This window comes from Sceloporus occidentalis, unplaced genomic scaffold, assembly GCF_023333645.1.
Source record: "Sceloporus occidentalis isolate IW3139 unplaced genomic scaffold, rSceOcc1.0.p SCAF_7, whole genome shotgun sequence".
NCBI classification, from domain to species: Eukaryota; Metazoa; Chordata; class Lepidosauria; order Squamata; family Phrynosomatidae; genus Sceloporus; species Sceloporus occidentalis.
Window position 1 is genome coordinate 9,530,371 of NW_028316987.1, and position 12,799 is coordinate 9,543,169.

The following is a 12,799-nucleotide window of genomic DNA, read 5'->3' on the forward strand; positions in this document are numbered from 1 at the left end:
ATATTTTTCACAAAAGATTTTAAAATTATTCCAATCATTGTTTATTTTTTCAGCTTCATTTCCTCTTATAATGTTTGTTAACCTATCCAATTCCATCATTTCTGTAGATTTTTTCAGCCAATCATCTATTGAGGGGATTTCTTTATTTTTCCACCTTTTTGCATATACGATTCTTGCAGCAGCTATCAGATACAATAAGATCTTCAAGTGTTTTCTTTCTTCTTTACTTTCCAAAATACTTAGTAAAAATAGTTCTGGTTTAAATTGAATTTGTATACTGAGAATTTTCTGTATTGAGTTATGTACTACCTTCCAATATTTATTTACTTTGGTACAGGTCCACCACATGTGGTAGAATGAACCAATCCTTTTATTACATTTCCTTCACCTGATCTTTAAAGGAGCTGTCCAAAATAAGTTCAGAATTTGAGCTTGAAGTTCAGGCTAAAGGTGCAGCTACACTATAGAAATAATGCAGTTTGACCCCACTTTAACTGCCATGGCTCCATCCTACAGAATCCTGGGATTTGGAGTTTTGTGAGACACCAACATTCTTTGGCAGAGAAGACAAAAGATTTTGTGAAACTGCAGATCAGAAGATTCCATAGGATGGAGCTACACCACTCAAAGTAGTATTAAACTGCATTATCTCTACAATGTAGATGAACCCTAAAATTGTGGCTGCAATCCTACATTTGGAGATATATGTTTTGCACATAGCAATGTCTTCTGGTGCTACTCCCCCAAACTCACTGTTTAAGCCATACTGGCCCCACGCCAAAAGAACCCTTTCTATGTTACTGGACAACAGGGGGATCAGTAGAGGTGCATCCAGCTCTTTTCCTGAAGCAGGACATACTGAAACACATATCTGTGGGGACTTCTGGGGTCCTTGGAAGGTTCTTGTAGATGATGTCCTTGCAGTGCACTCAGCTAAAGGAAAATAGCTGGACAGTCTCTGTTGATCTCCTTGCTTTCCAGCAACATGGCAATGGTTTTGTTGGGTAGGCTGCATCACTTGGAAGGTGGATTGGTGGGACATTTTGGTTGTAAAAAAACTCCAACATCTGCAAAAGGAAAAAAAGAGTGAATTACAATGGTGTAAGTTAGATTTATGCTATCATTATTCATTAAATAGATGCTAGCCCAAGAATTGATTCACCATGCTATTGATATGGGAGCTACCAGCTACCACCAGCAATCAGTCATCCAGTGTCTTACTGGTCAAACCAAGTTTGATCAGATAACCCATACTGGGATCCTTAAAACCAACATCCTCCAGGTCATTGGCAAAATGGACCAAAATCTGCTTGGTCAGGTTTCACCTTTAACCAGGCAGATTTTGGCTCACTTTGCCAATGACTAAAAAAGTTCCATCTTGGATTCACCCTTGACTTGCCAGACTCGGCCTCAATAGACTGTTGTTGTTTTTCCCCACTCCCTGGCTCCACTCAGGAGGAAGGTAGTTTTTAAAGTGAAATGTAACAGTCTTTTCAGTTGATAGTCTGATTCAGTTCTTTAGGGCTTGTGAAAACACCAGGAAACTTTGCAGAAAGCCACTCACTGAACACATGGCTACTTGCCCTACTTCCAATGATATCTCAAAGGAAGTGCAGAAGGGAAAAAGGCAGGCAGGCAAGCCTCTTCCCAACAGTGTGTGCTGTAAAATTTGAAGCAAACTTCTGCTAGATCTGTAGTCTCTTTAGTCTTCTTTTTATATATAGGATGCAGAAATTCATCATGAATATTCAGAGGAGTGTACACAAGAACATGTTGCATCCTGACACGAATGTATTAGCATACAATGTGTAATTAGCAAGAATTATTGCAAGAGTCAGCGGTTTGATCATTTCAGGTGGAGTGCTGTACACAAAGTATCTGCTATTCCTCCACACCTAGAGATCAACAGCTCCATTCATCTTGGCCATCTGTGCTGTGGCATTCCTTAGTAACCAAGTGTGTGTAAAGTAATTACATTTATGACAAGTCATCAAGGTAATCTTGCTGGTAAATGAAGTAATTATTTTGTTAGGTCAGAAAGACAGAAATTATGAACAAGATAGAAAAGTGTTTCTTGGTTTAATCTGCACTGCAGAAATTATGCAGTTTGACACTGTTTTGCAGCCCCGATGGCCTAACTGTTTAGATTTCATTCTGGTTCATGGAGACTCATCCTCTTCAATTTTCTCAATTACTCGTAAGCATCACCTCCTTTGAGTATTCTGACATCACTGGGGAGGAAGCATTCCAGATCCCCCCAGTTTATTGTCTTTCCCCCTAAGCCCACCCTTCAACACTCTTTTTCTGTCTCTGTGGACAACATTTCTATTCAACCAGTCCAGCAAGCCCGCAGTCTTGGTTTTATCTTTGACTCTTCTCTGTTGTGTATCCCTCAGATCCAGACCACAGCCAAGGCTTGTAGATTCTTTCTGTACAATATTGCCAAAATCCGACCTTATCTCTCTGCCTCTACTGCCAAGATCCTGGTCCATGCCCTAGTGATCTCCCGACTTGATTACTGTAACGCCCTCCTGGCTGGGCTTCCTCTTTCTCACCTCCGTCCTTTAATCTCTGTCCAGCATTCAGCTGCACGCATTATCACTTTCACCCACCGCTCTGACCACATCTCTCCTGTGTTGGCATCCCTTCACTGGCTCCCCCTCCCTTTCCGCATTCAGTATAAGCTCCTGCTGTCGACATTTAAAGCCCTCCATGGACTGGCCCCTCTTTACTTATCAGACCTTCTTTCTCCTCACCTTCCCACCAGGGCCCTCCGTTCTGGTAGTCAAGGTCTGCTGTCCCAGCCCAGGATTTCCTCTGCCCCATCCCGGATTCGCCCCTTTTCACTTGCTGCCCCTCACTCCTGGAACCTTCTTCCCCCACAAGCAAGAGCCATCACTTCTTTAACTAGCTTCAAAACGGAGTTGAAAACCATCCTGTTCAGAGAAGCCTTCCCAGGCATTGCATAATTGTCGCTTACCATCTGATGTTCTTTTAGTGCCTGTTTATCAAACCATTTCCTGTATTGCTACGTATTGTATTTGTATTATCCTACTTGAGAGTAGGTATTTTCCCTGGATGAAGATTAACCTTCCATTTTGAAGCCAAGCCCTCCCTCCAGTCCATCTGCCTTGGTCCAGGCCTCGGAGGTAGAGAGGAACTGCTGGACCTCTTACCCTCTCCCTCCACCCCTCCCTTCTCCTTCTGTGTCATGTCTTTTTAGATTGTAAGCCCGAGGGCAGGGAACCGTCTAACTAAAAAGATTGCATGTACAGCGCTGTGTAAATTTACAGCGTTTCATAAATAAAGGTTAATAATAATAATAACACTAAGTGGGCATAAAAAGATACCTACCCTTGGAATTCAAAGCTTTCTCAGACTGCTCTGTTACACCCATACTAGTTGAAACTGATCAGCATGTCTGAAGGCAGAACGAGATAAACTCAAAACAGGCCTTGTTGTCTGCATGAAGTTTTAAGTAGAGCTATTGAGGTTCCATTGTACAAAACTGTTACTAAGCTGTACTAGTTTCTTTCTACGATTCAAAATCTGCTTGCTGAATGGCAGAATCTATAAAGCTTTCATTGGGTGTATGGGGTGGCTACTTGCTTCTGGCCAAAAGAGAGGTCAAAAGAAGGCAGAGATATGCATAAAATGTACAAATATTAATTTGTGTGTCGACATGCAAATTATTAAGCCAACCCAACAAACATAGTAAAATCCTATGCAGGTCTACTCAGAAATGAAGCCCATTTGGCTCAATGGGCTATACTGCTGGGAAAGTATTATAGAAATGCAGCCATAGGCTAATATCCTCCAAATAACATACATCGGTGTAACCTCCCATTACTTTTTTGGTTGTTGTAAAAGGAAGTACTGAATATTTCCTTGTGCAACAGTCTCTTGTCCTCATTCACAATCTCTGTTTGAAGTACCAGAGTATATCCCCACAGTTTAATTCTTAAGCCTCATAGAATTCTAGATGAAGGGTTACATGGGCACAGCTCTGTTCCTCCCTGCCATTGATCAGCTGTGGACTGTATGTGGGTACATTTTGACTGCCCTTGTACACCTGGAGAAGGAGCACCTTCTACCTAGAATGCACCTGGGCACACTCTGGCTTGCATTTGGGTATATCCTGCAGCCAGTCAGTTGCTGAGAAAATGAAACTGTAACCACAGTCCCCCCACCCCACCCCACCCCACCCCACCCACCCCAGCTACTATTGTGCACCAAGGAGATGGCCTTTCTTAGTTTCAAAAAACATATATTCAGGCAGAACAAGAGATTACACCTGTATATATAACTGAGAGGATTTTAACAATTGAGAGTCCACAGGGCAAGTGTCATGGGAAAGCCAACACTCCAGCTGCTGTGGATATATGCAGTTATACTTGCTGTTGCTAAGCACTGTTCTAAGAAGCACTATCAGCTGTTTAATTGTTTAATGAGCATCAAGTGTCACAATGTTTCAGATCATATCAGCCATTTCCATTTGGGTCACTCACTAAGGAACAGGTTGTTACATGACTGCTGGAATGCCCCCGGAGAAAGGAAAACCTCTCTCGCTGAGTTAAACCGTGTCTCGGATGCCACCGTTCACAGGGAAGATTCATTTGTGGGGCAAACAAAAAAAATCATTCAGATTTTATGGTCCAACTTCCAATTGCTCAGGATAGTGTATAATCAATTGCAGAGCTGTTTATGGGTAAAATAATTTGTCATGGAGTGGAGAACTGTTTCCGATGACTGTTCCCTAGAATGGTCAGGATATCATAGCCTTTCTAGGTTGGGAAAGTGGGGAAAGGCTAGGGATGGGGAGGCTCTTTGATAATTTGCTTTTATCTATTGATATCTATGTTTGATATTATTGTTCTTGTTTCCTGTTACCCGGCCTTGATCCAATACAGGGAGCGGAGGGATACAAATTATTATTATTATTATTATTATTATTATTATTATTATTAGTGAAAAATCATTGCAAATGTGTTTCTAGAGTGTCAAGATGTCCTGATCATGGACTGACAAGAATCTTCACGGTTTGAGACTGTGCACATGGGGAGTGGGGGGGGGGGGAGGTTGTGCATAAAAGAATATTATCTGAACAAGAAACAGTATTTTCTGTGCAAATAATAATATAGGTTGAACACCCCTAATCTGACAATCCAAAATCTGAAATGCTCCAAAATGTGAAAATGTTTTCATGGGTGGCTGAAATAGTGATACCTTTGCTTACTGATAGTTCAGTATACACAAACTTTGTTTCATGCATAAAATTATTAGAAATATTGTATAAAATTACCTTCAGGCTAAGTATGAGTATGGTGTATATGAAATATTAATTGACTTCATGTTTAGACTTGGGTCCTATCTCCAAGATACCTCATTATGTATATACAGATATTTTTAAATCTAAAAAGAAGCCAAATTCAAAGCACATCTGGTCCTAAGCATTTCAGATAAGGGAGAATCAAACTGTATTAATAATACTAATTCTACACTGTGCAGAAATAATATTTTCAACGCAGAAAATCTTCCATCCACTACATTACACTGGCTCTCATATTTTCTGCTTTTATAGAGAAATAGAAAATAAAAAGGGGATAAAGAACCCTCTATTCATGCAGAGATCTAACATATAATTTTTACTAGATCAGCAGAACTTTCTTCAACGTTTGCACAGTGAAAGATTTAAGGGTGAGAAGACATCAAAAGGAATGTAAATGAGATTTATAAATAAAAATAAGAGAGGTCAATAAAAAAAAGGAAGGGAGGGGGAAAGACAGAAATTGTTGGAGTAAGCACTATTTGCAGCAAAGTTAGAAAACACTCAGTTTGAACAATTTGCCATGATGCCCTTTCTAAAATCAACAGTGTGCCTTCTGGCTGGTTTACCCTTCAGGTAAAACAAAGGGCTCTTGGGCTGCATCCATGCTGCAAATAATTCAGTTTGACACCACTTGAATTGCCATGGCTCAGTGCTATGGAATTCTGGGAACTGTAGTTTTGTAAGGTATTTAGCTTTCTCTGTCTGAAAGCTCTGGTGCCACAACAAACTACAATCCCCAGAATTCCACAGCACTGAACAATAGCAGTTCAAAGTGATGTGAAATTGTATTATTCCTGCAGTGCAGATGCAGTCTTATAGTACCTTTAATGTAACAAGAAACTTATTTCCATGGCTTCCCTCACCATTTCACCATCAATTCCTCCAGCATGTTAGAGTAGTACTCCGCCTTAATTGTTTGGCTCTTTTGAAGATGTCCAGTCATCAAAATACCTTCCCTTTAAAAAAAAACTCACTGTGGTAGACCTTTCCTGCTGACCATTGAGTTTTAAATTTCTCCAGCCATGGAGAAACCAAGTGCAACCAACAACTGTTTGGTCTCCAGATCATCGAGATGTATCAATGCTTCAACAGTGATGAGTTCTTCCAAAAAATAACACTAGATGACTAGAAATGCTGCAAAATCACCTTGGCGGTATCCACTCGATTCTGTTTCTGGTCAGCATTCAAACATTTTGGCATCAAATTGGCTGACAGCTTCTACATAGCCAGCTGCTCATGAATCATAAACCTATTGCATTCCTAGTATCTCAGTAATTGTTTTAGCTGAGATTCACCAATCAGGTCATGAATCCATTCAACAATTTTGTGAATTGATGCTATTGAAGGCCTTCCTGAACTTGCTGCATCTTCAGTCTCAAACTCTCCACACTGAAAGTTGGCATAGAATTTATTCACAGTATGACAGGCACTTGGCCTTCGGTGTTTGCCTCATACACTCATGGATTTCCTTTTGAGATTTCCCCTGCAGGAACAGGAACTTCATGATGGCCTGGAGTTCAGCACTTGAAAAGTCCACACTTTTCATTGACATGGTTCTTTTAATGATCTGGGGAGGAAAATCATAAATTAGAACTATAGTCCTGCAAATTGACAATTTACAATACAAAGAAATAGTGCTGCATGCTACAGTGACAAAATTATACTCAGATTTTGGGAAGGGGGTCAGGCTGAAAACGTTTCAGCACCCCTTCATGACATGCTTATAGTAGCACACAAAGCAGCCCTTGGGGATAAAAAATGCTTCTGCAATTGTTCTCTTTAAGTGAGGGCATGGAAACTTTGTCCCTCCAGCTGTTTTTGGATCACAGCTTCTATCATCCCTGATATGCTGGGTGGTGCTGGTAAGTATCCCAAAATGTTTGGGATTGGAATCCCAAAATGTTTGGATGGCCATTTATTTGCCATTGTTCCTTTAGTAAAATAACAGATCCCACCACACCCTTCAGTGTGGGAGCTACAAATGCCACAGATGTAGACAAAAACCTACAGCACTGTGCACTTAGTGATAATATCCTCATAACTGGGCTGTGAAATGGGGACAAGGTGATCATTAGATCTTAAAGGAGTTGAAAGCACTCCCTCATGATGAAGTGATTAATCACAGCAAGTGACAAGATAATCTCTGCAAAGACAGCACATCTTCAAAGCAGTTTTGCATCACCACCAGCTAAAGAAATCCTTACAAAATGACATCTGTATTCCACTGGGCAACTCCCAAGTTGCAACCAAATAAGCCTCAGTCAGGGAATGGCAGAAGAAGACATGGAAAGGCAAAAAGTGTGGGGAGAGGTAAAAAAAAATAACTTTGGTTCTTTGGTAGAGTGGGCACTTCACATGCACCTTGAGCAACCATGTCATTTGAATCTCAAAAGATTGGCAGACCATGCATTGGATGGCTGAGACACCATCCATGTGGTTCAGGAAGGTCTGACTAAATGCGTAATTTCTCAGCAAGGAAAACTAATTGTGAGGAAACTGTGGGTGTGCTTCTTGTGGGTGACACCCAGGGTGAAAAATTTTCTTCTGTTATCTGTTGCTTCCATCTTACAAACTGCAGCCCAGCCCATTGAACCAAAGAGGTATGGCAGCGCTGCTCTTTCCTTTTCTCTACATGAGTAACACCCAGTAAGGCTAATACAGCTGCACCTGCCTCACATGGATCAAGCACAGTTACTTCAGTCTTTCGTTTAAAAAAAAATCAGATGGGATCATGCTGATTTTGAAAGAGATGCAAATCTAATGTGTAAATTTTTAAATATTGGGAGATTGATTTAGGACAGGGGTGGGCAAATGCTGGACCACATTGTCTATCAGAGCTTGGTGACATACCTATGGCAAGGGATGCTGGGAGGCGCAATTCAACAATTTTAGTAAGGGATCACATCAGAAGAGCAAACCCCCAAGTTCCATTTGGATGCCATCAAAGTGAACTCTACTAGCTTGAGTAGAAATGACATCTGCAGGTAATGCCTTAAATCAACAAGCACTAAGCAAATGCCTCAAAATAAGTGGCTTAAATCAACAGGTCATTGCCAATATCTTGCTCTGCAATTATATTATTAGGATGGAGCCACAATATTTCCAGCCTCCTTGCTAGGCTGCTTGCTAGAACACAACAGAATATACCAAACTGTGGCATTTTGCATACCAGTAAGAAATCATTAGCAGTTGGTAGTACAAGTGAAACACTTGATAGATCTCAATTATATTATAAATCTTGGGCAGGAGCCTCAGGTTGCTGCCACACTGTAGAAATAATCCAGTTTGACACCACTTTAATTGCCATGGCTCAATGCTATGAAATTTTGGGAACTGTAATTTTGCAGGATGTTTATTTTCATGTATGTCTAAATTTTTTGTTTAAAAATTGACCCCAAAATATGTGGGGTGACTTATCCTCAGGTCAATGTATGTACTGTATTTCACTTCTTATCCAAAAAGGAGCCATCTCCTTCTTTGAGTAGAGTAGCAAAAGGTGAGAGCTTAATCCATTCTGGGGGCACCTAAAAGAATCACCAACCCCCTCTACTTTCTTTGCCATGGCATCACTTCTGAACTTTCTGAATATCTGGGCAGGTAAATGGCAGCTTTGGTAGCTCTTTGGTGCTTCTCCTCAAAGGAGCACCAAGAGGAACTGGGCTTTGAAAGATTCAAATAAGATGTTTGTGTGTGTTTGGCAGCATCTGCTCTGCAGAAATAATCCAGTTTGACATCACTTTAAGAGCCATGGTTCAATGCTATGGAATCCTGGGAATTGTAGTTTGTTGTGGCACCAGAGCTCTCTGACAGAGAAGGCTAAATGTCTCACAAAGCTACAAATCCTAGGATTCTAAAGCATTAAGTAATGACGGTTAATGTGGCATCAAGCTGTACTATTTCTGTAGTGCTGATGGAGCCTTGGTCAGCTTTTCTGCATTAAAATCAGGCAAAGTTATCATATTAATGTTAAAGGATAGAATCATGACTCAGGTAGTCACCATTTTATTTGCTTGGCCTTTTCATCTTTTCTGACACATGAATATTTTTTTAGCCCCACTTGTGCCTGGCTGTTTCCCCCACATAGTGCACAGCCATGATTTACCACTTTCCCTTCCTTTTTGATCCAGCCTTTAGGATGAGCACAATTATGCCTGCCAGAATTTTGTAAGTTCGTTGGCACTGTTTTTCTTTGCTTCATCATTTCCATTCTTTGTTACATGCCCTTAGGTTTTTAACCTCCGTTTGCCCATGGGTCATATCAAAATTCATAATTTTTGCCCCCTAAACCTGCCCTTGACTTATACATGAGGTCAACTTATAGTCAGGTATATACTGTCACTTTCTCTGCCAGAGAGCTTTGATGCCACAACAAATTACAAATTCCAGAGTTCCATAGCATTGAGCCAAGGCAGTTAAAATGGTGTCAAACTGCATTAATTCTGCAATGTGATGCAGGGTCAGTTAAATATAAGGTAGAACCAATGAAAGTGATGGGACTTAGCCATAACTAATATAAACCCATTGATTTCAGTAGGTCTGCTTAAAATCCTTATGACACAAGTTAGCCATGACTAACATTTGTGCAATGGATTTTCAATGGGTCTGATCTAGGTATGACTGAGTATGGAAGCCCTGTTCAGCATTCAGTCAACATATGATCAAGGCCACATACTCTGGCCTACATCCATATTCTTATTCATTAATGAATTCCATGTGTAGGGAAACTAGGCATTTTCACCTAGATGTATATATAAATCAAAGGGGTGGAAAAGCTGTGGTTCACCAGATGAGTTGAGATTGCAACTCCCATCAGACTCAGTGAGTATTGCAAATGGTCAGATGTTATTGAAGGTGAACTCCAATATCAAGAGTGTCATGAATTTTCCACTTAAATAGTTCCAGAGAAGTAGCCATGTTACTACTTGTATCTGTTTTAGAGCATCATAAACAAGATGTGTTTTTTAAAAGAACAAAATATATTATGACATCAGATTTAATGGACACTAGTCAACCAAATCTTCCATTGCAATACATTTGTTAATATTTAAGGTAGTCTCCAGATATCCCAATTTTTTGTTTATTGGAAGCTGAAAAATTGCCCATAAAATTGCCTCAAGGCCACTCAGAGTAATGTTATTCAGTAGGCAGCAGCTGGAACGCAGATTGAGACATATAGGTCACCTGGCCACAGTTTTACCCACTATATAAATACATTTCTATTTCATTGTTGCTACTCCTGAATTTAGGCGCCAGTGTGGCATAGTGGTTTGAGCATTGGACTACAACTCTGGAGACCAGGGTTCAAATCCATTCTTGCCCATGAGAATCCACTGGGTAATTTTAGGCAATTCACACACTCACAGCCTCAGAAACCCCCATGGTAGGTTCGCCTTAGGTTTGCCATAAGTCGGAAATGACTTGGAAGTGCATAACAACAACAACTGAATCTGCAGCTATACATATAGAAATGTTATGCAAATCAGTGTATTCTTCCCTCTCTTTGGGTGATATATAAATGGTGGCTGTACCTTGTTCTTTCAATTTTCAGAAGATTCTGAAATATGGGCTCTAAATTTGACTATAATAAAATGAGTATACCAGAATGTATACATCCAGGAGAGTCACTGAGGAGTGTGGGCTGCACCTAAGGAGGTTGACACCATTGCTTCCCAAATACCTGCCCTTTGGAAGAAATGGGCTGTGTCATTCATCAAGGGTTTTTAAAAAATAAATTTAAATTTTTATATTCTTTTTAGGGTCTTCTTTAAAAAAAATCACATCCCACCAAATTTTCACTGTAACCACATGAAACTATGTTCATGTAACTACATCTAGGCTGTGCATATGATATTGTAAATTAAAGGTATCATTTTAATTTTGCTGGTTGTTTATGTCACAACTCTTGCCATTACATTCAGTGATATACAGCAATTGCGATTTATGAATAGCATTACTACAAAAAAACACAACCCACCATTATTAAGGATTCTGTATGGTGTGGTGTGGAAGGAGGTCAACGGATGGGGTGACACTCTGTACACACCACAAACTTTATGCAACACCTATTTGGGGGATTCTGGGAGCTGTAATCTAAGTGCTGGTTCTGATTGTTTTCCTTGCAATGCATTTATTCCATAGATGGAAAGAATATTCATTTCTCATTTATTTTCCTGTTGATAGGAGATTTATTGACATTAGATTGACCTTGGTGGTTAGAGTAAGTATAGTTACAAGGCTCTGTGCACTTTTAAAAATCCCTAACAAAGTCTTCATCTGCATTACAACCATATGGGTTTTTTTTGTGCAGAAGATTAATTCCCTGTGCTGAAAACAGGGAACAATATATTTTGCATAGAAAGCACTGTTTCTTGTCCAGAAATAATTTCCTGTATGCACATGTGTGCATGCACGTGCACACACACAGACACACAGAAACATGTGCAAAAATTCCATGTATATTTTTGAGTTCAAGGTGACTAGTCTTTTAAAAAAATTCAAAAGGCAGGGAGGAATAGTGAGTTAAGACCTTCTTGTGAGAACAAGAAAGAAAAAGATGTATACCACTAATTTAAACACATGTTAGCTCGGAAAATTGTGAAACTCTGACATTTGGTTGCACACCTCACAGTTTGAAATAGACAGCATTACTTCCCCTATACTTTTTATTCAGCATTTCCTTCTTATGTTTAGCCTTTTGGGGATTAAGCAGACAAAGTTCCATTTCTTTTTTATTTGATTACACAGTGAGCACTTCTTATCTGCTGGGGTTTGGTTCTAGGATCCCCTGAGGATACCAAAATCCATTGATGCTCAAGCCACATTAAATACAATGTCATAGTAAAATAGTATGCCTTATATACAATGGCAAAATCAAGGTTTGTTTTAAGAAGTTGGTTGTTTTTTTTTTGGGGGGGGGGTATTTTCAAGCCATGGATGGTGGAATCCATGGATGCAGAATCCGTAAAAACAGAAAGCTGAATGTAATCTCTTTGTGATGTTGATTTCCCCCATCTTCAGTGTCAAAGCATTATGAATGATTGCATGGTGTGTTGGACATGGAGAAGATGACATCTTACCCATACTCCATTGGAAGCAAAATGGAGAATGACAATGCTAGTTAACCTGTATGCCAGCACTTCCTTCATCACAGGTTCCCAGCACTATCTTGCAGCTTCACCGAAAAACCCTTTGAGAGAGCGACAAAATGCCAGGGATGTGCTAGATTGCCTTTGATAGCTTTGGAAATTAAAAACACCCTCCCTTTGGCAGATCATTTCTGGCATAAACAATGGGATTGGCAAATGCCATGGGAGGAGTGGGGAACACCCTGTGTGGCAACACCCTCCCTGGGAGATTTAAATAAGGATCAGCTGGAAAGAAACCTTTGCAGTCGGAATCCCAATACCAGGCTGTGCAGCTGAACTGTGGGGCTTTTGTGGTGTTTCTTTTGGATCCTAAACATTTTTCAAG